At 40.7% G+C, this 25,577-nt stretch overlaps 1 long non-coding RNA gene across 1 annotated transcript in view; it reads left to right on the top strand.

Annotated features, from left to right (window-relative positions):
* LOC109500881 overlaps window positions 1–25,577 on the top strand; it is a 76,892-nt gene that overhangs the window by 1,726 nt on the left and 49,589 nt on the right. The window contains exons 2-3 of the long non-coding RNA XR_002158708.2: window positions 16,452–17,090; window positions 17,339–17,490. This is a non-coding gene — a long non-coding RNA (uncharacterized LOC109500881). The remainder of the gene's footprint in view (window positions 1–16,451; window positions 17,091–17,338; window positions 17,491–25,577) is intronic.

Raw genomic sequence — 25,577 nt, 5'->3', positions numbered from 1 at the left:
AATGATCAAGTTGCCTGATTTCTAGCCACCACCCGCTAGAGGCAGTCCCTTTCTTTATGTTTATGTTCTAGAAGATTTTCTCTGCCTTTTTTTAGGAATATATAAAGAGAACATGATTGCTCTTGGAGAATATAAAAAATAAATCAGAGTATATTCTTTGGAAAACATTTTTTCTTGTTTAGTTTTAAAGAGAGAGGTGTGTTATTATCTGCCTGAAGGGAGCTTTGGGAACACATCTCAGTCAGGTGGCTCCTGGTTCCTGCATAGCCTGGAATCAGACCAGAATTGATGCCTGACTCTACAGATAACACATAAAACTTGGAGCCTGAGTTAGAAGACCTGATTCTGTTATAAAGGCCTTCTTATGGGTCTCTGATTCTTTTTTTTTTTAATTTTTTTAATGTTTATTTATTTTTGAGAGAGAGAGACACACACACAGAGTGTGAGCAGGGGAGGGGCAGAGAGAAAGGGAGACACAGAATCCGAAGCAGGCTCCAGGCTCTGAATTGTTAGCACAGAGCCTGACGAACTCACAAGGCATGAGTCATGACCTGAGCTGAAGTCCGACACTTAACTGACTGAGCCACCCAGGTGCCCTGGGTCTCTGATTCTTGAACCTGTTATCCAGATTCCTTTTGGGGATCTTTCACCCACTCTCATATCACTTCCATTGGGAAATAGCAGGACTTCTATCCCATATTTCTATTTTTACTACATTTTTCTTCTTGCCACGTAAACTCTATCCCTGGATTCTCAATATCTGGATGTTTGGGTCTGGATCCTCAATTGAAATCTCCAGTTGCTCCACTGATCATCTGCTTCCAAAACTATTACAAAAAGGACACTGCATTTGCTATGGACACAAACTTAGCTTCTATCTCTGTAGGCTAGTACTTTGCAAACACCAAAGGGAAGAAAATGGCCTTACTTCAAAAGTTACTTTAGTCCTTATAAGAAATATTTCATGACACTTATTGTGGACATCAACCTATGAAGAATATGAAAATGTGCAAGGCTCAACTCTATCCTTAAATAGCTTAAATTTTAATTAGATATATGAACCTGGAACACATGAAAAAGTAAATGATAATAATAATAATTACTTAATTAATAGAAGTAAGTGATACAAGTACTAAATGCCTACTGTATGCCAGGTGATTTACATATGTCTTTTGAAATTACCCTACAAAGTATACTATACTCTTTGAAATTACCCTACAAAGTATGATTATCTGCATTTAACTGATGAGAACCCTGAGTCAGAGAAGGCAAGGAACTTTCCACAACTCACTCAGTTAACAAAGATGAAACCAGGGCCAGTCCCCAAAGCCAGAGTTCTTTCTTTTGAAATATATTACCTTTATATTTGTTTGTTTTAGTTAGGATAGAGATTATCGCTATGCATAAAACTGATGCTTAGTAAAAAGAGTTATAAGGAATCCTGAAAGAAGGAAAGTTCTGTGGCATGAATGGCTAAAGAATACTCTGGGTAGAGGTGGACTGATTTTATCTAAGATCTGAAGAACAAGTGGAAGGAATTTGGAAGAGGAAAGAGAGGCCAGCCTATCTGCGAGGGGACTGGTTTGATATCCAGCAACCTGGAGTGGACTTGCAGGGTGCATTTGGAAATGTAGCTTAGCCTCATCTCAGTTCCAGTTGAGAGGTTCCTTAAGGGCTGCAAAAGTCCTGAGAACAGGAAGGAATTATGATTGTTATCCCAGTGCTTGGGTCACCACTCAATGCCAAGCTTTGCTCCTGAAAGGATCTTCCTAGTTGGTTGTCGTCTGTGACCGTATTCTAGATAAGCACAAAGGTTTTGGATGTTAAACAGTGTTGATAGCCTCCATTCTGTTGGTGCAAGTTCTGAGGCCTGAGAATTGCCCTAGGAGTTGAATAATTACTGGGTTTATGGTTCCTTTGGCTTTACCAAAAACATTAGACTTTTAGTCTGTCTGTATGCCTCTGATCCAGAGCCAAAGATCTTAACTACACAGAGCTCTTAGGCAGAAGAAATGCTGTCTTGCAGCCATGGGCCTGTGCTCTGGTGTCTCCCAGTTGTAATCCTATCCCATAATCCAATCTTTCCCACCTTCATTCTCACAACCACCTCAAGAGGTGGTACTATCATTATCTGGATGGCACAGAGGGTGAAACTGATTCTTACAGAAGTTAAGACACCAAACAGAAAAGACAGAGGTCATCGGGATTCTCCTTTCTTCCTAGGTTGGACCATAACCTGGTATACAAGTTCTTTAGGTTTTCTCCAGGTGCATTTCACACTGCAGTTCTTTCTGTCCCTTTTTCTCTGTAAATTTTTTTGCTTGTGAAGATTCTCTTATGGCATCCCTCTGTGATGGATCTGTGAAACCACAGAAACCCAGCCAGTCAGCATTAGACTGCCTGACTCATGGGTCCTCCTTTTTGGAAGTGGTCAGTAGTGTCTGAAGCATCTCAGAGTGCACCTGGCCCCCTGTGCCTGTCAGAACCACTGGGAATAAATCCCCTCTTTGCCCAGCAGTAATCAGCTCACCCTTTGAAGCATGAAATTTGATTAGCGCTTTTATCTCTGCTGCATCACTGGGACTGTTATTACAGGTCATAAAATTTACTTGTGTCCCACCCCATCTACCCCTCTGTCAGTGTGACCCTGATGTAGGACTCAGCGACCTCTGGGAAACAAGAACCGGGATGGCTGCTTACTGGGGGAGGAGCTTCACTCTTTTTCATTTATGTGAACTTGTATATGGTAATGCTGCCAGAAAAGGGAGCTCACTTCTCAGGGAAACCTAAGGGTTATCAGGATTGGGTTTTGTACCTTTAATATATCTTAAATGAGGGTAGGAGATGATACAGGTGTATGTACTAAGATCTGCCTTATTGTATTTGCAGTGCAAACTTTGTCCAAAATTATAAAAAGAACTACATGCACACTGTAGAAATGAGTTAAGGGTCTGTATGTGGAATTGGCAGCCTATAGTGATTTCTCAACTGTTTTGCAAATTAGAATATTTTAGGGAGGTCTTAACAACACATATTATCAGTCCTTATATCCTACCATTTACATGTGAATCCATATTTCTGAGAATTCAGCCCAGGAGTCTGTACTAGTCATGTTGGACCAGTGTTCTGGGATGCAGTGATGGAAGGGGAGGCTGGCTGGATCTGCCTTCATTTGAATGCCCCCAAGGATCAGGCATATCAGAGCTTGGGTACCTTGGTCTGAGGATGCCTTTTCAATGAACGCAGAATCACTGAAACTTGAGTAAAGAGGGTTTATTTTAAGAATTTAGCGAGGCATCCAAGGCCAGGAGAGAGTCCTGTTGGACCATGTGGGAACAGGGACTCTAAGTGGGACTAGAGTCAGGACAGAGTCTGTTCTCTTGCTCCTCAAATGCCATACTCTCTGCCTGTGCAGGACCCAATCTATTCAGGTCAAGTATCTACTGCACTGACTGGTTTCTTGTTTCATGGTCCCAATTCTTGAAAGATGAAAGGTGACTGGTCAGATTTGTCCTGGTCTGCCAGTGGTATGGCTTCTCCTGTGTCCTGTGACTGTGTCCAGTCAAACTGACTGGAGCTGAGGAAGCCAAGTCAGCCAGGTTCAGCTATGGTCAGAATATGTCCCCCCAAATTTATATGTTGAAATCCTACCCCCCTCCCAAGATGATGGTATTAGGAGATGTGGCTTTGGGAGGTGATTAGGTTATCAGGATAGAGCCTCATGAGTGGAATTAGTGCCCTTCTAAGAGAGACTCCAGAGAGATCCCTTGCTCCTTCCATGATGTGAGGATGACCCAGAAGAGAGGCTTAGCTGACCATGCTGGCACCCTGATCTTGGACTTCCAGCCTCTAGAACTGTGAGAAATAAATTGTTTATAAGCCACTCAGTCAGTGCTACTTTGTGATAGCAGCCCAAACTAACTAAGACAGGCTCCTAGATCTTCCCCCTCGAGGGCTCTGAATATCTTCCACATTAAAATAAACAGGACAATGAGAATAACAGGTACATTGCTTAGCATTTATTATACCACCAAAGATTGACATCTGTCATTTTAACAAAAACATAACTCTTACATGGTCCAGAAGCAGTTATGGTGGCATGGGTAGCACCTTCTTTTTCTGTAATTAGGATGCATGGGAAGTCAAGACAGAATCAGGCTTCTTTTATTGCACTGTTTTTCATTCATTGATTCATTAAACAAGCATTTATTGAGCACATATTATGTACCAGGTACTCTTTGGGGACTTTGTTACTATTTTAAATGTTTGGGATACTTTGGTGAGTAAAACAGGCAAAGATACATGTTTTTGAGGAGCTAGTATTTTAGGATAGAGAGTATTTTAGGATAGAGAGGAAGGTAGGTATGGAATAATAAAATAAATAAGTAAATTATGCAGTGTGTTAGAAAGGTATTAGTTCTTTAAAGGGAAAGGGGGAACATATGTCAGAGTAAAGAAGGTACAGAATACCAAGGAAGTGGGTTACAATTTTAAATATGATGGTTAGTATGGCCTAACTGAGATGACATTTGACCAAAGACTGAAGGAGTTTCAGATGTGTGGAGAAAGAGCATTCTAGGCAGAGAGCACAGTCTAAGCAAAGGCCCTGAGAGATGCCAGTGTTAATGGGATCAGTGAATGAGGCCAGAGTAGTAGCAGAGGATATAAGGACAACAAGCATATGGGTGGGCCTTGTAGCCATTTATGAAGACATTGGCATTTTACTCTGCATAAGATAGAAATCAAGGCAAGATTATAAGGGGAGAGATGACATGATCTGACTTATTTTTTCATTGATCTTTTGTTTGTTTTAAACTTTTTACTATGGAAATTTTAAACAAAAGCAGGCAGAATAGTATAATAAACAATCTGTGGCCATCACTCAATTATAAAATTACCAACTTGTCAATCTTTTAAATACCCCCATTCACTGGGAGAAGATATTTGCAAATGACATTCAGGTAAAGGGTTAGTATCCAAAATCTGTAAATAACTTACCAAACTCAACACCCAAAAAACAAATAATCCAGTGAAGAAATGGGCAGAAGAGGGGCACCTGGGTGGCTCAGTTGGTTAAGTGTCCAACTTCGGCTCAGGTCATGATCTCACAGTTTGTGGGTTCGAGCCCTGCGTTGGGCTCTGTGCTGACAGCTCAGAGCCTGTAGCTAGCCTGCTTCAGATTCTGTGTCTCCCTCTCTCTCTGCCTGTTCATGCTTTGTCTCTCTCTGTCTCAAAAATAAATAAAACATTTAAAAAAATTTTTTTTAAAGAAATGGGCATGAATAGACACTTCTCTAAAGAAGACATCCGGATGACCAACAGACACATGAGAAGATGTTCGATGTCACTCCTCATCAGGGAAATACAAATCAAAACCACACTGAGATATCAACTCAGTCAGAGTGGCTAAAATGAACATCGCAGGAAACAACAGATGCTGGCGAAGGTGTGGAGAAATGGGAACCCTCTTGCACTGTTGGTGGGAATGCAAACTGGTGCAGCCACTCTGGAAAACAGTGTGGATGTTCCTCAAAAAGTTAAAAATAGATCTACCCTATGACCCAGCAATAGCACTGCTAGGAATTTACCCAAGGGATAGAGGACTGCTGATGCATAGGGGCACTTGTACCCCAATGTTTATAGCAGCACTTTCAACAATAGCCAAATTATGGAAAGAGCCTAAATGTCCATCAACTGATGAATGGATAAAGAAGTTGTGGTTTATATATACAATGGAATACTACGTGGCAATGAGAAAGAATGAAATATGGCCTTTTGTAGCAACATGAATGGAACTAGAGAATGTTATGCTACGTGAAATAAGTCAATCAGAGAAAGATGGATATCATATGCTCTCACTCATATGTGGAACTTGAGAAACTTAACGAAGACCATGGGGGAAGGGAAGGGGACAAATAGTTTTGACCAAGGAGGCAAACCATAAAGCACTCTTAAATACAGAGAACAAACTGAGGGTTGATGAGGGGGGCAGGGGAGAGGGGAAAATGGGTGATGGGCATTGAGGAGGGCACTTGTTGGGAGGAGCACTGAGTGTTGTATGTAAGTGATGAATCCAAAAGCACACTGTATACACTGTATGTTAGCTTGACAATAAATTAAATTAAAAAATAATAAATACCTCTATTCACTTCCCTTCCTTTCTAAATCCAGATATAATATTATTTAACCAGTAAATATTTCAGTTACATAATGTATTTTTGAGGTATAATTTATAGTAAAGTGCAGCTACATGAATATTTTCATGTATATATAGTTTTGTAACAACCATCCAGATCAAGATATAAAATATTTCTAGTACCCAGGTCCTTTTGTCAACTTCCAAATCCATAACCGCCGCCCCCCGCCACCATTTAAGGTAGCCACTATTCTGACCTCTATCAACACAGATTTATTTTGCCTGTTGTTGAATTTCCTATAATAGAATCTTACAGTATGTAGTCTCTGTGTCTGGCTATTTTAGTTTACCATTTTGTTTGTGAGATTCATTGATGGGTTGAGAGTAGTAGAAGTTTGTTGTTTTTAATTGATGTATTTCATTATATGGATATAACACAATTTATCAATTCTCCTGTTCACATTTGCTTTGTTTTTAATTTTTGGTTACTGTCAACATTCTTCTGTATGTAGACACATACACTTATATCTCTTAGATACATATCTAAGAGTTATTGCATCCGGGAGTACAATTGCATGGGGTAGGCAAGTATTTAACTTTAGCAGATATCTCCGATACCGTTGAAATGATTTCACTCTCCCCTGTAATGTGTAAGAGTTCCAGTCGCTCCACATACTCACCAAAACTTTCACTGTCAGTTTTAAAATTTTAACCATTCTGGTGGGCATGGAAGTGTCCAATTTCCTAGTGAGTACTATTATTGAGTATCTTTTTCCTATACTTACTGTCCATTTGAATTCACCTTTTATAAAGTGCCTGTTAGAGCATTTTATTTATTTATTACATACTTACTTATTCACTTATTTAATTATTTATTTATTCTTTAATGTTTATTTATTTCTGAGCAAAAGAGTTTGGGTAGGAGGGGCGGAGAAGCTGAAGTGGGCTCTGCATTGACAGCAGTGAACCCGACACAAGGCTCAAATCCATGAACCGTGAGACCATGACTCAAGCCGAAGTCAGGCGCTTGATCAACCGAGCCACCCAGGCACCCCCTGAGCATTTTATTCATTAAAAAAAAGTTTGTTTTCTTATTGTTTTTTAGAATTCTTTTATATAGTTTGAATACAAGACCTTAGTCAGGTATTTGTATTGTCAATATCTCCTTCCAGTCTGTAGCTTGCCTGTAAACTTTCTTTTTAAAAAAAAAAAAATTTAATATTTATTTATTTTTGAGAGACAGAGAGAGACAGAGCGTGAGCAGGGGAGGGGCAGTGAGAGAGGAAGATACAGAATCAGAAGCAGTCTCCAGACTCGAAGCTGTCAGCGCAGAGCCCGACTCAGGGCTGGAACCCACAAACCATGAGATCATGACCTGAGCGGAAGTCGGACACTGAACCTACTGAGGCACTCAGGCGCCCCTTGCCTGTAAACTTTCTTAGTAAATGAGATTTGATCAGCAAACATTCTTAATTTTACTAAAATCTAATTCATTGTGTTTTTCCTTTTACATTATGGTCTGGATTTCACTTTTAGGTATGTGATCTACTTTGAATTATTTTATGTGTATGGTGTGAGGTAGATGTTAGAGTTAATTTTTTTTCACCAGGTATCTGGGGGCTGCAGCATCCGTTTTTGGAAAGACAATTATTTTTCCATTGAATTGCACTGGCTTTTTTTTCCCTTCGGTAAATCAGGTGATCACCACATAGATGTGGGTCTTTTCTGATCTTTTTCTGTTGATCTATTTGTCTACATTTACACTCATTCTACACTGCCCTAATTGCTGTACCTTCATAAGTCTTAAAATCTAATAGTGTGCAATTTTCCAACTTGTTTATTATTCTTCAACATTATCTTTTCTTTTTAGGTTCTTTGTATTTTCATAAATTTTAGAATGACTTTTTCAGTTGCCAGAAAACAATCTTGCTATGATTTTGATTGGGAATGAATTCAACCTATAGATCAATTTGGCAAAAACTGGCATTGTAACAATACTGAGTCTTCCATTAATATACATGTAATATTTATCTCTTGATTTAGATCTTTGATTTCTTTCAGCAATATTCAGTGGTTTTTAGTGCAGAGATCTTGAATATCGTTTGTTATATTTTTATTAGGTATTCGATCATTTTGATACTGTTATAAATGGTATTTTTTCACTTACTTGTCCAATTGTTTTTTGCAAGTATACAGAAATATAATTAATTGTTTGTATATTCACTTTGTAACTAGCAACCTTGTTCAATTCACTTATTAATTCTTTTTTTCTATGACTTTGACTATTTTTAAATTATTCTTATTTTATTTTAATTCCAGTGTAGTTAATAAGCAGTGTTATATCAGTTGTAGATGTACAATATAGTGATTCAATAATTCCATATATTATTCAGTGCTCATCATGTGTACTCATAATCCCCTTGACCATTGTCACCCAACCCCTCACCTACATCCCCCTCTGGTAGCCATCAGTTTGTTCTCTATAGTTAAGAGTATGTATATGTATATGTTATTCAGTCATAAAAAGGAATAAAATCTTGCCAATTCGCTTATTAACTCTAATAGTTTATAGATTCTTCTGTAATTTTAACATACTATTATGTCACCCTTGAATTAAAGAGTTTTACTTATTCCTTTCTAATCAATAAACCTTATATATCTTATTCTTGCCTCAGTGCACTGGCTAGGACCTCCAGTACTGTGCTGGAAAGAGATGATGATAGTGGACATCCTTATCTTGTTTCTGACTTCAGGGGAGAAAAAATTTCAGTATAACACCATTGAGTATGGTGTTAGTTGCAAGGTTTTTTGTTTGTTTTTGAAGATACTCTTGGTTTTATAGATATTTTAAGGAAGTTCCTTTCTATTCCTAGGTTACTGAGACATTTTTTTTTAATCAAAAACTGGTTTTGAATTTTATCAAATGCTTTTTTTTGCCATCTATTGAAAATATCCTGTGGTTTTTCTCATTCTGTTAAACTGATAAATTACACTGATGGATTTTCAACTGTTAAACAACTTTCTCACTTTTAAAAAGGATTCCTCTATTAGGTTGAAAACAGACTGAGAGAGGCCACAAATAGAAACAGGGAGAGCTGCTAAGGGATTGTTATGGTCGTCCAGAAGAGAGAGAATAGTGGTCCAGACCAGTGTGGTAGAAAAGGAAGTAGTAAGGAGTGGCCAAATTCTACATATATGTTGAAATATAGGAATTTCAGACATATTTTATATGAAGAGTGTGAGGAAAACACTGGATCCAATAATGAACTCAAAGTTTTTGTGTTGGGTAACTGGAAAAATAGAGTTGCCATCAACTGAGATAGGAAAGGATGCACATGAAGTAGGTTCAGGGGTAAAGTTTGGGGGTTAAGCTTTGGATATGTCAAGCAAAAATTTAGTGGTTTCCAGCTGACTGTTGGATATATGAGCCTAGACTAAAGAAGAAAGGTCTGTTTGAAGACATAAGCTTAGGGTCTAAAACAATGATTGGATCAGATCATCAAGGGAGTGAGAGTCATAGAGAAAAGACTGATACCAACAGTAAAAGGTTGGGGGAAAAGAAAAAAGAGCAAAGGAAGTTGTAAGTGAAGCCACTGAGGTAGGAGGAGTAAGAAAGAGACAGTGTTTTTTCCAGGAAGCCAGTGAACAGTGAGTCCAGAAGGAAGGCATGACAAATCATGCCAAGTCCTGCTGGTAGATAAGTGAGATAAGAGCTAAAAGTCATTAGACTTAGGAATGTGTAAGTAACCTGTAACCTTGATAAGAGCAATTTGGGGAGCAAGAACCTGATTATTCAAGAGAGAATGGGAGGAGACAGCTTAACTAGTATACATAACACTTTTGAGGAGTTTGATGTAAAGGAGAGCAAAAGAATGGGGCTGGAGCTAGTGGGGAAAGTAAGATTAAAAGAATGTTTGTTTGTTTGTTTGTTTGTTTGTTTTAAAGGTAACAGAAATAATAGCATGCTTGTATGCTCATGGTGATGACACAATGGGAGAAGAAAAACTGATGATGTAAGAGAAGGAAGAGAATTGCTGTAGCAAAATCTTTGGGTAAATGAAGAGTTTGGGATCTAGTCTCTAGTAGTCACATGTAGAAGGATTGACTTTAGATAGGAAAAAGAAATCAACAAAGACATGAGAAATCAATACCTTACAGAGAGAAAATATTTGTTGTGGTGGGCAAGAGTGGTAAACATGCATATCCCAGGTATCTCTGGCTTTGTCAGCTTGAGAATACAGATGTAGTCACAGTAAGATCCAAATCTTCATGGCTCTGAGTCCCTCTTCTTGCTGCTGGAATCTCAATATTTTCCAAATTTATTTTCCTCAAATAGGTTTAGAAACCCAGAGTTGCTTCTTACATTTGTACGTATCTGGCTCCCATTTATTAATAGCTACCAGGACTGGATGAATATAAATACTACACATTCAAACTCCGATAGTTCTACAGGATTCAAGGCCAAGGATCTTTTATCCTTTCTCTGAAGAAATATTTTTTCTTAGTTATGCAGATTCCTCAGAGTAAGTTCACTTATACAACCTCTCTATCACAAGGCAGGCATGTGATTCAGGACAGATTCTCATGGTAATTGTTGTACATCACCAAGAACAACTACCCCTTCTGACATCAGGCCCCAGCATTGAGTTTAGCTCATTAGTGCATAATTCTCCCTCAGTTATGGTGAGTTTGTTCTCAACACTCCCATGATTGCCTACATTAAGCTAGATTTTACTAGTTCCCTGCTCCCCACCAAATGACAAAGAAGTGGCAAGGGGCAAAGAAAGACCAATGTTTCCAGACACCCACCTATGTGGGCACCAGAAACTCACTAACTGCTAACTTCAGTGTTGTGTTAGCAGAGTATAGAGAGGAAGCACGCGCACACACACACACACACACACACACACACACACACACACACACTACATTGTACCTGGGCATTGTTTTTTTGAAAAAGGCTTGCTTGCTTTCATTCTTTCTTTCATTCTTTCTTTCATTCTTTCCTTCATTCTCTTTCTTTCTTTCTTTCTTTCTTTCTTTCTTTCTTTCTTTCTTTCTTTCGTAATTTGACATATACCATTGTATAAATTTAAGGTGTACAACGTTTAATTTATTTCTATATTTTAATATGATTCTTTTTTTAATATGAAATTTATTGTCAAGTTGGTTTCCATACAACACCCAGTGCTCACCCCAACAGGTGCCCTCCTCAATGCCCATCACCCACCCTCCCTTCCTTCCCACCCCCCATCAACCCTCAGTTTATTCTCAGTTTTTAAGAGTCTCTTATGGTTTGCCTCCTCCCCTCTCTGTAACTTTTTTCTTTTTCCCCTGCCCCTCCCCCATGGTCTTCTGTTAAGTTTCTCCAGATCCACATAAGAGTGAAAACATACGGTATCTGTCTTTCTCTGCCTGACTTATTTCACTTAGCATAACACTCTCCAGTTCCATCCCTGTTGCTACAAAAGGCCATATTTCATTCTTTCTCATTGCCATGTAGTAGTCCATTGTATATATAAACCACAACTTCTTTATGCATTCATCAGTTGATAGACATTTAGGCTCTTTCCATAATTTGGCTATTGTTGAAAGTGCTGCTATAAACATTGGGGTACAAGTGCCCCTATGCATCAGCAGTCCTCTATCCCTTGGGTAAATTCCTAGCAGTGCTATTGCTGGGTCATAGGGTGATCTATTTTTAACTTTTTGAGGAATCTCCACACTGTTTTCAGAGCAGCTGTACCAGTTTGCATTCCCACCAACAGTGCAAGAGGGTTCCCATTTCTCCACATCTTCACCAGCATCTGTTGTTTCCTGAGATGTTCATTTTAGCCACTCTGACTGGTGTGAGTTGATATCTCAGTGTGGTTTTGATTTGTATTTCCCTGACAAGGAAATGACATTGAGCATCTTTTCATGTGTCTGTTGGCCATCTGGATGTCTTCTTTAGAGAAATGTCTACTCAAGTCTTCTGCCCATTTCTTCACTGGATTATTTGTTTTTCATGTGTGGAGTTTGGTGAGTTCTTTATAGATTTTGGATACTAACCCTTTGTCCAATATGTCATTTGCAAATACCTTTTCCCATTCCATCAGTTGCCTTTTAGTTTTGTTGATTGTTTCCTTTGCAGTGCAGAAGCTTTTTATCTTCATGAGGTCCCAGTAGTTCATTTTTGCTTTTAATTCCCTTGCCTTTGGAGATGTGTCAAGTAAGAAATTGCTGCGGTTGAGGTCAGAGGGGTTTTTTCCTGCAGGGCTTTTTTCAGACTGGGGCCAGCTCCCTGTTCACGCACGTGGGGAGAAGGGGAGCCAGCCCTGGGTGCGGTAATATGATTCTTGTTATAGCAATATTTATCACATTACATAATTATAATACCATATCGTTACCTGTATTTGTTATACTGTCCATTAGATCTCTATGGCTAATTTACTATTCATTGCAAGTTTGTACCCTTAGACAACATCAATTTTATTCCCCCACCCCCCTCCCCTGGTAACTATCATTTTGCTCTCTGTTTTTTCCTGAATTTGACTTTTTTAGATTCCACACAAAACTGGTATCATATAGTACTTGTCTTTCTCTTTCTGACTTATCTGACATTATTTCTCAATGTGCTCAAGTCTATCCATGTTGTCACAAGCGGCAAGATACCTTCCTTTTTCATGGTTGAACGATATTCCATTGTATCTATTTACCACGTCTTTGTAATCCCTTCATGCATTGATGGGCATTTAGGTTGTTTTAATATCTTGACTATTGTGAATAATACTGCAGTAAATATGAGGGTGCGCATATCTCTTCAAAATCCTGTTTTCATTTCCTATGGGTATATACCAAGAAATGGAATCTAAATCATATGATAGATCTTTGGTGGAATGTAAATTGACCCAACCAATATGGAAAACAATATGAAGGTTACCTTGGACACTTTGTATCCCCTTTTTACCACTGTACCAAGCCTCATTATTGTCTATGTTCACCAGCTGTGTTGTTTATAACTGAACCCCAGAATTTGAGACTTCACCACAGCAACTTTTCACCCTTTATGTAAATCATGGAATACACATGGATATATTGGAGAAGGTGGCATAACCTAACTCAGCCAGTTCCAACTCAAGCAATCCACATGGGATAAGAATAAGAAATGTTTGCTTAAGTGTATAAAGGTATAAGGCTAAGATCTTTTGATAAGGGCATCTGGGCCACTTAAGTAAGACTTAAGTCTTACTTTTTCTAGGACACTGGTTTTATGGACACTGACAATGTTTGCCTTTATGGTTTTTTTTTTTTTTCTAAGTGTCATGGATAACCAGCCCACATTTGTACAGTCATAGTTTTCCTTAACTCATGTCAATTAAATCAAAGGTGCGACAGCAATGTTTTGCTGGCAAAGGTGTCAGAATTTTAGGTAAGATTTAACTCATGAATTCTAGAACTTTTATATTAATAACCCAAAGGGAGTGTTTTTTTGACAGAAATTGATGAGGCTTGTAAAAATCACCAGGAGAGAAGACTCAGTGCTCCTTGATACCCCTCCTATATCTCCTGGATGATTCATGAATCTGTCAGTGGAATCCAGTTTATTTGCTCTAAATGAAGTTATCAATCTGTCTTTCTTTGGTCCCCAAGCATATCATGTATTGTAATAGAAATTACAGTGTTGCACAATCATAACACTATTGTTACTTGTCAAGGGTGACATGAGCATGATTCCTATGGGTCTGGCCTTGTGGCCAACATGTCTTCCACTCCACGCCTTTGCATTGGCTGTACTGGTTTGTTCTCACCTGATTGATTTCTGGAGAGCTGGCTTTAGAGAGATGCTGTATTCCTCATGCCCTGTATGCAGACTGGGCTGAACTGGGCTCTAAGAAGCCACAGATTGGAACATCCATTGTTATTGCTTCTTTTGGATACTCTGTATCCAGATTCTACTGGCTCAGCCTAGAAGATATTTCTTCAACAGAGGAATTGCAGGCCACTGTGAAAGCCATTTAACTAGCACGGGAGAGCAGAATGTCTTCCTCTGACATCCACATCCCTAGGATAGATGGTCTGAGAAATGCATGCACCTTGTCCTACTATCTATAGTGTCATTTCCAAATATACCTCTGTTTGTATGGTGTGGTAACAAAAGCTTTGAATTAAGATCAATGTGGTTGGTTCAAATTCCAGTTTTACCACTTATCTTGTGACACTGGGAAAATGACTTTCTTCTTTATGATATACAATGTCCTCATCAGTAAAAACAGGGCAATAATACTTTCCTCACAGTCCTGAATGAACCTGAGAAGAATCTGGAACATGATACAGACTCAATAAATATTCATTTCCTGTCCTCTGAGAGATTTTTAAGGTCTAAGTTAGAGTCCCCATGAAATCCCAATGCCAGATAACTGCACAAGGCAGTAGAACTAGATAGGACCTTGCAACTCAAATTTTATCTTTTTTGGTGTTGTGAACATTGAAGGGCTGATTTGTCCAATCCTGGGCACGGGTGATGATAGAACAGAGAACATACTTGCTGATCAAAGCACCCTGAGGGAAAGTCTGTGCCTAATCCATCTATAGTTCTCTAGAAGGCACAGCATGGTGCCTACCATTGAGGAGGCCCTAGGTAACTATTTATGAATTAACTTCAGAATAATCTGTGTTTGAAATCTTAGACTGTAATGTGACAGTGTTTTGATTTGAATTTACTTGTCCACACAGAGACACAATCACAGCGGAACAATAGTCCTCTGGGTGATTAAAATGATATTTTTTTACATGGAATGATGGTTTATGGTTAAAGTGGCCTCACGAACAAAATCTGGTTAATCCCTATCCCTACCCAACCCTGAGAGGCTGTCCATAACTTGATTCTATCAACAAAGAAAGGTAGCCTGGGCAAGATGAAATGGTAAGACCAATGTCTCCTGTCGAGGGTAGTGAAATGGGACCCTATTGCTATAGCAAACTCACACTGGGTATTGTTCCTAAAATCCTAATAGACCAGTGGTTCTCAACTGGGGTGCGAACCCCAGCTGCAGTATCACCTGGGTGTCATTTGCAATTACCCAGAGATATTTATAGCTGTCACACTGCAGGGTGAAGTGCTCTTGGCATCTAGTGGAGAGAAGTCAGGGATGCCTCTAAACATTCTGCAATTCGGGGCACCTGGGTGGCTCAGTCAGTTAAGCGTCTGACTTCAGCTCAGGTCACCATCTCTTGGTCTGTGAGTTCGAGCCACACGTTGGGCTCTGGGCTGATGGCTCAGAGCCTGGAGCCTGCTTCCGATTCTGTGTCTCCCTCTCTCTCTGCCCCTACCCCATTCATGCACTGTCTCTCTCTGTCTCAAAAATAAATAAACGTTAAAAAAAAAAAAAAACAACATTCTGCAATCCACAGAACAGCCCCCACAACAAAGAATTATCTTGCCAAAAATGTCAACAGTGCCAAACTTGAGGAACTGCAATAGACCCAAAAGTAACTTTGCCAAAGATGAGTGAAAAATGTCTCCCAAGTTTTCTGAGTTCCCTTGAAGAGAGTTGTATTCTAAGTATGTGCTAAGCTACTGAAAAAAATATAATGTTCCTGTTGGCAGAAATGTCGTTTGCTTTTATAGCCTTGGGAAAGTTCTTGCTTTTATGTTTTGTCTTCTTTTTTGTTCACGAACTCTTGTTCTTGTTCCCCCTTTTGTGGGGACAAAAATGAACTCCTGTGGTCTCTTCATTTTTTTTGTATCCCCCCACAACACTGGATACATGACTCCCTAAGGACTCCGTACTTATTATTAATGATAATCATAAAAATGAGAATTTATTGAGCACTTATGTGTCAGGCAATTATCTAAGCATTTTATATCTATCATATTGTTCTAATCCCTCAACCACCTATGAAACGTGTACTATGACATCTATATTTTACAGATCTGGGAACTGGGGCATCAGGAGTCTAAAAAGCTTGCACACAGAATTAGTAAGCAGTGGCACTGAGATTCATAGCTGGGCTCTGGAGTTTCAGTGTGTAACTGTTTAGACATACAATTTCATGTGCTTGGACAACTTTTAAGACTGTAGTCAGCTTCAAAACCCTGGATGGTTTTGGTAACCATTAACCATAACCATTAACCAAAACCCTGGAGAAAGGATCAAGCCCCGGTGACCTCATTTCTGGTGTGCTCTAGGGCTTTCTGCAGGGCAGGAATGAGGCAGGTAGGGGAAAAGGGCATGGAGCTCCTATGGAAAGAACCTGAAGTAGAATCAGCAAAGCTGAGAACTGTACAAATGAACTCTTCCCTGGATGTCCTCTTTTCTCCATTCTTCTCTAGGGTAAACAACAACAACAACAACAACAACAACACGCAAAGGAGAAAGCCACAAAACCCCAGACCAAATGCCCACACTGTGAGTCTTTCAGCTCGGTCCATTCTTGTCCCTGGAAGATGTGTCTGCTGCTGCCTCTGATCTGTGTGGTCACTGTTTTGTACACTTGAGCTGCAGTGGCTGTGATATATTTCAGCAGAACTCTCCACAGCTGATTCTTGTACAGGTAGGGCTTGATTAATGATTTTTGCCTCTTGCTATTCATTAAAGGCTGTTTGCACTGAATGTACTATCAGGTTTTGCAGGATACACTCATGCTGAAGAAAGAACGGATCAGAGACTTGGGAGGCACTAATTAGAAATGTCCATAAGAGGTACTGTGGACACTTGTCTCACTTCTTCTTTCATTCAGTCAGTCACATATTCATTCATGCATTCCTTTACCAAACACGCATCAAGTGCTGTGTGCCTGGACTTGTGTAGTTCCTGAGAAAACAAAGATAATAAAGGCATTGACAGGAAACACGTGCATGCCAAGGAATGGTTGCCATCTAAGAATGTGATTGCTCTAATGAAGGCTGGAGAATGCAAATATTCTTGAGCACAGGCTACCGGCTTCATATCTTGACATGGTCACTACTCAGGTGAGCTTGGGCGAGTTATTTAATCACTGTGTACCTCAGTTTCCTCATTATAAATAGGAATAAATATTATTCCTATAAAATAGGATTCTTTTAAATTTTAAAATATTTTATTATGTGATCACTTAAATTGTAAAAGTGCTTTAATGATGCCTCATACATTATACGCGCTCAGTAAAGTTTATTTACTGATTGATTGATTATTCAATGTATATTGAATGAAAATTAGTGTCATCATGTATTGAATACAGTGAAAACAGAGGTGAAAGAGATCCTAATACTGTCCAGGGAGTCAGAAATGTTTCAGAGAAGGTAGCACGTGGGTCAAGACTTGAAGAGGAAGCAGTGGATTGCCAGGAAGACCAGCCAAGTGAGGGCATTCCAGACAAAGAAGACAACATAGGTGAGAGCAAAGAGGCATGGGGGAGGTGGTGTATTTGCGACACCAGTTGTGGTTTGGAATGTCATGGTCAGAGAGTATGGTGGGGGAGAGGCTGGGGAGGAGAAAGGGCAGGGAAACAGGCACCCATTTATATTCCATGATGGGGTTTGAGATCTGTCCTGTGGGGAATTTAAAGTCATTGAGTGATTCTGATCAGGGATGACACAAAAATGCTCTCAGATCACTGGACAGCATTGGGAGGATAAGAGGAGAAGGAAAGAAATAGAAGCAGAGAGACCAACCAGAAGGCTCCTAGGCACTGCAAGAGACGATGATGAGTGTGCTGAGACACCAGCAAAGGCCAGGAGAGAGGCAACCAACTGAGGGATTTGCGGAGGCAGAACTAGTAAGAGCTGATCCGATGTGAGGGCTGAGAGAAGAAGAAACTTGAACGACTCCCAACAACAGGGCAGATGAGGTGGTGCCATTCCTAAGACGAGTAAGTTGGGGGAGGATCAGTGAGGTGGGTGTGAAGGTGAAGATGTTCAGTGGGGAGTTGAATTCATTGGCAGTCAAGGCTCCTCTGGAGAATGTAGAGGAAAGAGAGGCAAAGACTGAGCTCTAGGGGATACATTTTGAAAGCAAGAAAATGTCCCCCAATGTCAACACCACAGCAGAGTGAAGTAATAGAGGACCCCAACGTTTCTCATTAGGTTTTTCAGCAGGTGGTGTTTATAAACTTGGTGAGAGGTTTTTAGGTGTGAGACCAGCAGCCAGACTGCAGTGGGTGACAAGGTGAAAACTAGGCAAGAACAACTTTTAGAAATCTGATTGCAAGGGGAAATTACTGGATTTTTTTGAAATATGTTTTTAAAAGATATCTATAAATCTAAAGTGCCCAACAGGGAAATCTCTGGAATGGCTTGCTGTGATAAAGAACAGAATACTAACAAGTAGGAAGCTCTGGTGTAGAGACAATTTCGAAAATGAATCTATGTTAAGTTAGGGCAATTTTATAAAGGAGAAGCATATTTTAGAAGCTGTTTACATGTCTCATAAGCTCTGGCTGCTAGTGTGCACGCTCTATCACAAGACTTAGAATTTCTAGGAACTTATTTGTATATTGGATTCCCTTGGAACATAGTTTATGTCTTTTTCTGGCTAAACTTCTAATGAAGGTAGTTATCAGTAGGTACTGTAGTTTATGAAGTCTGATAGCAAAATCTCCAAATTTCAAATGAGGAACCCTTATAGTATCAGATCCTCACACATTTGATATGTTCTGAGATTCATAGATTCACATAAATTTGCTACCCTAAGCTTATGAGACGAAGGCTCATATTTTGCATGGCACATTCACAGTCCCCTCTAAATCCTAAATTCTCACAAAAAATCCAAAAAGTAATACTTTCTTTAGACCCAGACCATGTTTTGATTTTTCTGGCCAGAGTTTAATGAAATCACTTTCAAAAAGTGGTGACAGAGTATCAGACAAGTAGAAGAATCTCATACTTGAAAGCTATTTAAAATAGCTTGATTCCAACACCAGATTCTAATACCAGTGATGGCAATCTTTTCCCACTGAGGGAGCAGTAGGAGTCTCCATGAGGAAAGTTGTTTTTGAGGTAAATTTGAAGAATGACTGGAATTTTGATGGAGAAATAACCACCAAGAAACGAGAATAACACAGGCAAAAGCCCAAAGACTAAGATGTAAAAAACTAGTTGAAGAACCATAATTTAAAGTGTAGTGCTTTGAAAGAAGTATTTATGAAGAAAATAGTAGGGATAAGACTGGAAAGGGTGATTAAGTTCTGTTTTTCCAGAACAAGGATTTGGGGAGTTTAAGGAGGAGCTAGAAGCACATAATTACTTTAGTAGGGTGGGAAGGTTCCTTAAAACTATTTTTGCAAGTGTCAGCCAAATTATGAAATCCAAGCCTGGTGGAACAGAAGCAAGAAAGCAGAATCCAAATGGATAGTTAAATCCTGGTTAGCAGAGAATGGGAAGAAGATGGGCCAAGGGAGCTACAGTGCTCAGTGGAGGTGGGTAGATGTGGTCATGCTGGGCTGCATGAGGTAGTTGTCTGCATTGGATTGGTCACGGTGGGGTGGTGATGGCAGCTTTCCCCCTGAACTCTGCCTGACTCTGCTGTGGTTTCACAGTGTTGACAAACACTTCTTCCACTTGCCCCTGAATGGTCCTGCAGGACATGAGTTTTCCTGCTTGAATCCATCACCTCTGACCTGGCTCATTCTCCAGAAGCAGAGATTTCTCTGTGTAATGCCAACTGGTAGATTTTTGAGCATTCTCTGGGTCTCTCTTCATTCTTCTGTCTGTGTATATAGATGAATATAGATAAATTCTCTTTTCCACTTTTATGAGACCAGGAGAAACTGTTAAGAGGTTAAGTCTAAGTTGAGGAAAACCAACTCATTAAATTTTGAAGTAGGTATCTATGGTTTTGTCTGCCTAGTTTCCCCTCCATCCTTCTTTCAGTGCTCCCTTTCCTTAGGGAAATGCCCATTTTTCTATATTGTGTGATGCTGGTGGGACAATTATTCATGATGCTCTGCTCCATTAAGCCATGGGTGTGGGCATGTGACCCAAGTCCGATCAATCAGTGCTCCACCCTCAGGTCAAAGTTATTGGACATGTATGGGCATGTGTCTGAAGCAGGACCATGCAGAGTCCTTCTCTGGGCTTTTTGGAATGTATTGGGATGATGGTTAGAATTTTCTACAACTAAGATTTTTCTTTAGTCAGAGAGAATGAAGCTATCACACCGAAAGAAGTAGAGCTGAGGGAGAGAACTTCCCGGTGAGTTCCTAAACTTGGGTGTGTTGGAACCTGATCCCCCACTGTCCACTCTCCCCAGGTTTTCTCTGCTTGAGTTATTTTGAGTTGTATTTGGTCACTTCAACTGAAAGGCAAGTCCTGATCGATGTAAAAATTATTTGTTGGTTGTTTGCTTTGTTAATGGTTTTGCCTTTATAACTTTTTTTGGTCTCAGATAACCAGCAAAGCAAAGATTTCTGAGGGTAGGAACCCCTGCCCATTTAAAGCCCGGAAGGCACCCTTACTGATGTGACACCTTTTCAACATCTTGTTGTAGGTCTGTATGCTCAGTTCTGTGGAGTTACGCATTTCTAAAGAAATCTCAAAATACTTGTTAACAATGTAGACAGGAATCCCTGCTCTTTGGGTTTAGTTTCACAACAAGAAAAATGGATTTTGCAGAGTATTTCTGAAAAACAGATGAAAATTGTGGTGATAACGTACATTACATACTAAAAAGAAAAGTGGTTCAGAGAAAAGGCATTATTTCTAAGAGTATCATTAGAGTGTTTCATTATATAGTAAATGAGATGCAGTTTCACACCCTCTGAACTTATATTTAGGATATGGGGTGTGTGTGTGTGTGTGTGTGTGTGTGTGTGTGTGTGTAACTTTGCTATGGAAAATAGGGTAATTTAAAACCATTGCAAAGCCTTCGATCTTTATATTAGGAAAAGGTTTCACTTGTTTATATCTATATATCTCATATTATATATATGTGTGTATATAATATACAAATAAATATATTCGTTTCCTGGCCAGAAGCGTCATTGCTATCTAAATCCATGCTGCTCAGCATGAGTCAGGCTGGGAATGAGCTGAGCAGAAGGAAGAGCCAGGAAAAGGTCACTGAAACGACATCATCTGAACTAGCCTAGCCACTCAGACTGCTCACTCAGAGTGACTTTGAGGGATGAGGTATGGCATCAGGAGTAGCCAGGTACCTTGAATGGTACTTGGGGTCTGCAGTGGCAGCATTGTGGTTACGAGTGATTCCTCTCTTTGGAAGAGGACTCCAGGGGGTAATGAAAAACAGGGGACAGGTAAGGTTTCCTCATGCAGCTAAGGGAGCTGGTTGCTGGAACCAGAGCAACTAGAAACAAGACCAGATTAGGGAGCAGGTAAACATGGAGGAGGCTGAGGGAAAGGCTATAGTTCAGGGGTCACCTGGCACTCATCCCTGGGACACCGGCTCAGGGCAGCAAGCAATACAGCCACTCTGTGACCAGGGTAAGCACAGAGCCCTCTATAGAGCCTGTGCACTGTGTGACTTAGGAAAAATGAGACCAATTATGCAGGATGGGTGTCGATGCTAGAGCCAAGAAGACACAGGGAAGGCCCAAAAGAAGGATTGGGCTTGGAGCCTCAGCAGAACCCTGGGGGCACATTCTGAGGCTGTACCTACTTCTCCTCATTTCCTCCCACCTACGCCTGCCATAGGTGAAGACTCATGGTGTAGGGAAAGGAGCTTAACCTGAACAGAGGGAATAAGGCTCACCAGAGTCTCCTTATCTGTGAATCCTGACTCATCCATGTCAAAGGAACTCCCCTTCAACCACAAGGAGGGCGAGGTGCAGACTTCATGAGTAGGCCTATGGACTCTGACTAACACCTACTCTCTGTTAGCTCATGGGTGGGCCTACTTTTGTCATCCTGTCTCAGGACCCACCCCTCCCCTTGTGCTATTTCTGAGACACTTCACTTTTCATCATGATGATTCAGTGATGCTGTAGGTTTAGTTTCTATTTACAGGGCTTAAAGTTGGGCCAGTTTTACCAGTAGCTAAGCAGTGATTGTTGGGGTATGGTTTGAGGGACACCAGGACAGCACCCCCCGCCCCCCGCCATGTTCCTGCCTCTGCTTGGAATTCTTTCAGCATCATTTATTTACACTAAGTCATCGTGTCTCCCCTACGAGACTGTGCTCCATTAGTTCTGTTCGCTGTTGTGCCTACAACAGCACCCAGCACATGATAGGTGCTCAATAAATATTGGTTGGATAAAAGGTCTTCAAGGGATACTGCATTAAAGTGCAAATACCTTTGGAACAGTGCACTGAGCTGTTATCAGTCCTTACCACCCTGGCAGGACTGACTGCTTTTCCTTTGTGTCACTGACCCTGAGCCATCCTTCTCTGTACCCTTGAGGGAGTCACATGCAGCCAAGGAGAGTCATAGATAGGAGTTGTCCCTGCCGGTGCACAGATATTTCCCTCCTGTTCCCATTCTACTCCTGTTTCTGCTTGCCCTAGAATCCCTGACTTGGTCTCTTATTTATGAGTCTGCTCCTGCCCCTGGAAGCTGGCCCTGTCTCCCAAGCTTGGATTTCAGTTCTCCCTGAAGTGTGTGGCTCAGCCCATCCACATCTATGCCCTGGCCCTTCAGACTGCCTCCTCTAGGAGGATGCCTTACCCTGGAGGGGTCCTCGGCTCTGCCATGTGTGGTCCTTTCTGCAGCAGAGATGCTTGGAGATATGGCTGTGCAATCTGGGTGGAGGGAAGGTAGGGGTGGTGAGTGGTGTGGATTGTAATGGTTTTCTGGACGGTTTTCCCTCCCCACCCACATTCCTCACTGGCCTCTCCTTCCCACTTCAAACTCAATGCTGCCTCTCTGAGCCAGAAACTGTCCTAGGATTTGATTGGTCTTGGAATATGAAGCTTATCTCCTCTGACCTTTCTCCTTTGTGATTTTTTTGCAGTCTCTATTTACCTGCATATTCCTCTTTGTGGTTGTCTGCAGTTCCTCCTCCACCTCCCCCAGGTGTATGTTTTAGCCTGCGTTTTCTCAGAGAAAGGCTGAGTCAAGACCTTTAGTGTGGGCAGCCAATTTGGGGAAATGATTTCTGGGGCACAGGGGTGGAGACTGGAAAGCTTGCAACAGAGAAGGTGGGAAGGGCACTAGAGGTGGTGTTCTTGACTGAGTCACTCCTGCAGGCTACTGGGACTCAGCCCCACTGGGCTGCTGTGAGGAGTCATGCAGAATGTGCCCAGAATTGTCTGTTTAAGTGACAGAAGGGAGGAACATCCATCGAGTACTTCGGTATTGTGCTGTGAGTTGTTAACTTCCTTGCAGATCCTGGCTGGACTGCATGCTGTTGTGTCCAAGAAACCCGGAGACACAGCACAACTGAGGCACAATGCTCTCAGCTGATCCCTGTGCAAAGCTGGTTACCATGGCAATGGCAGTAGGGGATGTGGGCCAGGAAGAAGTGAGGCAAGACGCAAGGACTAGTACTGCCTTGCCCTGTGCAGATTTAGTGATTTCTGCGTTAAGTCCCATTTGTCACAAGGACTTCAAGGTGTTGCCAACCACTCTCCACAAAAGACTTAGGACAGGAGGACTAGTGGAGGATACTATGGTTTGCGATCTCACAAATGGTCTCAAGGCCTTGACCCAGATTCAGCATCTACGTATGTCAGGGCTCCTAGACGGTCAACTACCTTTCATTTCTTCTTTCAGCCCGGTGAAACAGGGGTTAATGACTTTGTCCAAAGAAACAAAAGACTCAAATCCAATTAAAAAGGTCTCAAAAACAAGTCAAGCATAAAGAGTGTTCCAGAAACTCTCCAATTGAATTTTTTTCATTGACAAATGATCCTGCCATCATTGTAGATAGGGTAACATATCTAATTCCTATAATTCTATATCCTTAACTGAAGCCTGGAGGAGATGCTTTGATGGAAAGAAAGATCAATGGGACTGAAAGGAACATATTCCACTTCATTCCCTCTCTCTGAATTCAATTTCTCACCAGGTACTCTGATAGCTTCCCTCTTTCCACCCCTGCCTGAAGCCAATTCTCATTTATCCAACCCTAATGTAGAACACAGAGCCAATGGATTCACCAAATGTCTAACCTAGCGAAGACCTCAGCCCTCTCCCAAAAGCAAACATCTTCCTCTTGGTAATTTTGTCTTATGTTCTTCAAACAGAAGAGGAAAATAAATAAACTGGAAAATGACCAGAAAGAGAAGAGACAGAGAGAGTATGGAAAGGCTTAGAGAGCTCACAAACAAGGGAAACTGTTTCAGTATTATAAAGTGTCAACTACACTTATTTTGTGTTTAAATTAAACTTTGACTCTTTTGAGCAAGCACCAGCATCCGAATTATTCACCTGGTAGCACATCTGTGGCCTCCTATGTGACACACAAAGCTACATATCGTCAGTATGCAGAATAATGGACTTCCTGCCTCCAGTACTGTGGGCAATAAATGTTTCTTGTTTATAAGCTACCAAGTCTGTGGTATTTTGTTATAGCAGACTGAATGGACTGAAAACCATTCTTTCCTTTACATGCTTATGGCTGGTGTTACCTGGCCTAGTCCTGTTTGTCTTCCTCCTGGACCATTTCCCGTCTTTGGATCTATGTTCTCTAGTCCACCTTGCACAGAAATGGAAGATTAGCCTTCCTAGAGCGCCATTTTCTTGATCCCTCTCATCCTGGTTTAGCAGGACAGTGAAGCTAGCCCTGTCTCAAACAAGTGGTAAAACTGGATCTGAAGTTAATCCTTTCTTTGAGAATAAAGCCTAATTCTGCTTCTCGCCACATGTTCCCAAACCCCTGGAAACCAAGGCCACAAAGAACCTCACATTCAGTCAGAAGCTCCTTTGTAACCTACTGTCTCTTTAAGAGCTGCAAACATCCAGCAGCACCAAGGGGAGCTTAGATGGGATTGGACTTAGTCTTCTAGGGAGGGATACACCAGCATCCAGGACTAAAACCCCATGTGATTCTTCCTGCACATCAGCGCTGTTTCCTGCCATCAGCTCTGACCAGGTCAGACTAAGCTTGTTTCCCTGGAGGCTAAACTCAGATGGAGATGTCAGAGAGGGTATGGAATTGGAGAAACAGGTCTAGAGAAGTGAAAAAATTTCTTTGTTTCTGAATGTTACTGTTAACTCAGAAGCTTCACTGGGCTTAAAGGCCCATAAGCACTGTGGCAGTGGTTTATCAAAATAACTTGCTTACAAAGTATCCATATTAGAAAGTAAGCTATTGTTCTGGTTTTGGGGGGTAATGTGATTTCTTTTTATTGTCTTTTAGGGATGATGTAAGTACTCATATAGCACTTTGAGATGAACACTTTTTCCCAAATTGGGCCAAAGTTATGTAATAATAGTAATAGCAGCTATTATTTATAGAGTACTTAATGATGCCACATAGTGTGCTATCTGTTCTGCATATAGTAACTCATTTACTCCTCACAATAACATCACAGGTAATAAACCATTATTACTTACATCTCTCAGATGTGGAAACTGAGGCATTT

Source organism: Felis catus, chromosome B3, assembly GCF_018350175.1.
Source record: "Felis catus isolate Fca126 chromosome B3, F.catus_Fca126_mat1.0, whole genome shotgun sequence".
Lineage (NCBI taxonomy): Eukaryota > Metazoa > Chordata > Mammalia > Carnivora > Felidae > Felis > Felis catus.
This window is presented reverse-complemented; position numbering and strand designations above follow the sequence as displayed.